Genomic DNA, 3,518 nt, shown 5'->3' on the forward strand with positions numbered 1-3,518 from the left:
CAGAGAAAGAGCTATGTAGTCTGGATGTGATCAAAGCAATTTTTTTCTTTTTTTTGTTGTTCTGATGTTTTTTTTCTTTCTCATGGTTTTTCCCTTTTGTTCTTTCACAACTTCACCAATATCTAAATATGTTTAATATGATCATACATGTGTAGCTTATATAAGATTGCATGCCTTCTTGGGAACAAATGTGTGGAGGGGGGTAATTTGAAACTCAAAATCTTATAAAAGAGAATGTTGAGAACTAAAATTAAATTAATTAATGAAAAAAGAAAAATTAAAGCCCTACCTCATCACTTTTGTGAAACAAATATGGTGCTAATAACCTAAATGAGGAGGACTGAAAACAGAAAGAAAACTATAGACCTAATTCCCCTAATGTATATTAATGCCAAAATTTTAACTATAACACTAGCAAAAAAGATTACAGAAATATATCACAAAGATACACTATGACCACATGAGAGTTATTCCCAAAATTCAGGACTGATTCAGTATTAGGAAAACTATCAACATAATTGACCATATCATTAACAAAATCCAAAGAAATCATATGATTATCTCAATAGATGCAGAAAAACCTTTTGACAAAATACAACACTCATTCCTACAAAAAACACTAGAGAGCATAGGAATAAAGGGAGCTGTCTTTAACATGGTGAGTGATATCTATCTAAAACCCTCAACAAGTGTTATTTGTAATAGGATGAGTTAGAAGTTTTCCCAGCAAAATCAGGGCTGAAGTAATGATGCTGATTATCACAACTATTATTTAAGATTGTTCTAGAAATTCTAGCTATAATAGTAAAAGAAGCAAAAGAATTTGAAAGAATTAAAATAGACATGAGAAAACAAAAGTATCACTCTTTGAAGATGATATGATGGTATATTTAGAGAATTCTAGAGAATCACCTAAAAGACTAGACAAAAAATAATAACTTTAGCACAGTTGCAAGATACAAAATAAACCCACATAAATCATCAGCATTTTGATATACTTCCCAGAAATCCAACAGCAAGAAATACAAAGAAATATTTGTTTAAAATAGCTGTATTCTATCTAAAATATTTGGATTCTACTTACCAAGAGAAACCCAGGGAATATATGAACATAATTACAAAACATTTTTCATACAAATAAAGTAAGATCCAAACAATTGGAAAAAATATTAATTGCTCGTGGGTAGGATAAACCAATATAATGGGAAGGGCAATTCTACCTAAATTTAGTCATTCAGTGCCATACCAATCAATCTACTAAAATTATTTTATAGAATTAGAAAAAATACTAACAAAATTCATCTGGAAGAACAAAGTCAAGGATATCAAGTGAATCAATAAAAATAAAGGAAGGTGGACTAGTCAAATGAAATTTTAAACTGTATTACAAAGCAGTAATCATCAAAATAATCTGTTATTGGCCAAGAAATAGAGTAGTGGATCAATGAAATAGTTAGGTGCACAATACAGAGTAGTAAATGATTATAGTACTCTAGTGTTTGATGAACTCAAAGAATAAACTTTTGACAAGAACTCATTATTTGACAAAAACTGCTGGGAAAAGTGGAAAACAATGAAAAAAAAGAAAACTAGATATAGACCAACATCTTGCACCATATACCAAGATAAGGTCAAAATAGATACATGATCTAGACATAAGGATGTTACCATCATCAAATTGGGGGAGCATGGAGTATTTGCCTACCAGATCTTTGGAGAATGGAAGACTTTATGATGAAACAAGAGATAGCACTATGGGATGAAAAATGGAGAATTTTGATTACATTTAATTTAAAAGTTTTTTGCACAAACAAAACCAATTCAGCAAAGATTAGAAGGAAAGCATAAAACTAGAAGAAAATTTACAGGGAATTTCTCTGATAAAGGCTTAATTTCTCAAATATATGGAGAACTGAGTCAAATTTATAAGAATGCAAGTCATTGCCCAATTGATAAATGATTAATGGATATGAACAGGTAGTTTTCAGATGAAGAAATCAAAGGTATTGTCATAAGAAAAATGCTCTAAATTTCACCTATCAGATTGGCTAATATGACAGAAAAGGAAAATAATAAATGAAGACTATGTGGGAAAATTGTGACACAAATGCTCTGTTGGTGAAGTTGTGAACTGATTCAATAATTCTGAAGAGTAATTTGTAACTATGCCAAAAGGTGTATAAAACTGTGTATATTATTTCATCCTGAAATACCATGACCAAGTCCATATCCTAAAGAGATCAAAATTAAAAAAAAACATTTAAAGAACCTATACATTCAGAAATAGCACCTTTTTTGTAGTGGCAAAGAATCGGAAATTGAGAAGATGTACACCAATTGGGGAATGACTGAGCAAGTTGTGGGATATTATTGTGATAGAATACTATCATGATATAAGAAATTATGAGTAAGATACTTTCAGGAAAAAAAAAACCTGGGAAGACTTGCATGAACTGATGAAAGTAAAGTGAGCAGAACCAGGAGAACATTGTACACAGTAACAGCAATATTTTTTAATTATCAGTTCTGAATGACTTAGCTATTCTCAGCAATACAAAGATCAGAGATAATTCTGAAGGACTTAGGATGAAAATTCTATCTATTTCCAGGAAAAGAACTGATGGAGTCTGGATGAAGATCAAAGCATACTTTTTATATATTTTTTTGTTTTACTTATGTTTCTTGCTTGTCTGTTTTATTTTGTTTTTGTTTGGTCTGTGTCTTCTTTTATAATATGACTAATATGGGAATATTTTTGCGTGACTTCACTTGTATAATCTATATTAATTTGGTTGCCTTCTCAATTGGGAGGAACAGAAAGAGAGGAAAGAGTGTTTGGAAATCAAAATTTTTAAAAGATAAATGTTAAAAAATTATATAAAATCTTGAAGATGACAAAGATGAATCAGAAATGGTCCATATTCTCATGGAGTTCATGGCATGTTAAAACACATAAACATAAATAACTCTGCTACAGACTAGGGCATGCAAACAAATTAAGAGATGTATAAACAAAATACTATAGGCGTTCAAATGAATGATATTTCTTCTGGTTGGTAGGATCAGGGAAAATATTCATGAAGGAGAGGACATAAAATTGGCCTTCAAAGATGGCTAGAAATGGAACAAAGTATTGTGGTGGAAAGAGAGGTAGGCTTCCAAGCATAGCTTAAGTAAAGAGCAAACAGAAAAAATCATTGGACATTTTGGGGTGAATGGTGAGCAATCTAGTTCAGCTGAAATGTACATTGTATTTAAGGGAAGAGTGGGATATAAGGTTAAAAGATGCCTGTGTATGTTGGGCCACAGTTTCTTCATTTATAAAATGAGGGGTTTTGATTACATGTTCGCTTGGGTTCTTTCCAGCTCTAAGTTCTATTCAAAGAATAATAATATGAGTTAGTAAAGGAATGGGTTTGTGTGGAATAAAATTAGGGCTTAAGTCATCCGATACGAATAATGCTTAATTATTACCAGAAACTGTCTACATTCCAGAAAACTGGAAACTTCCAAATTGT

Source organism: Vombatus ursinus, unplaced genomic scaffold, assembly GCF_900497805.2.
Source record: "Vombatus ursinus unplaced genomic scaffold, bare-nosed wombat genome assembly UNPS02014830.1, whole genome shotgun sequence".
Lineage (NCBI taxonomy): Eukaryota > Metazoa > Chordata > Mammalia > Diprotodontia > Vombatidae > Vombatus > Vombatus ursinus.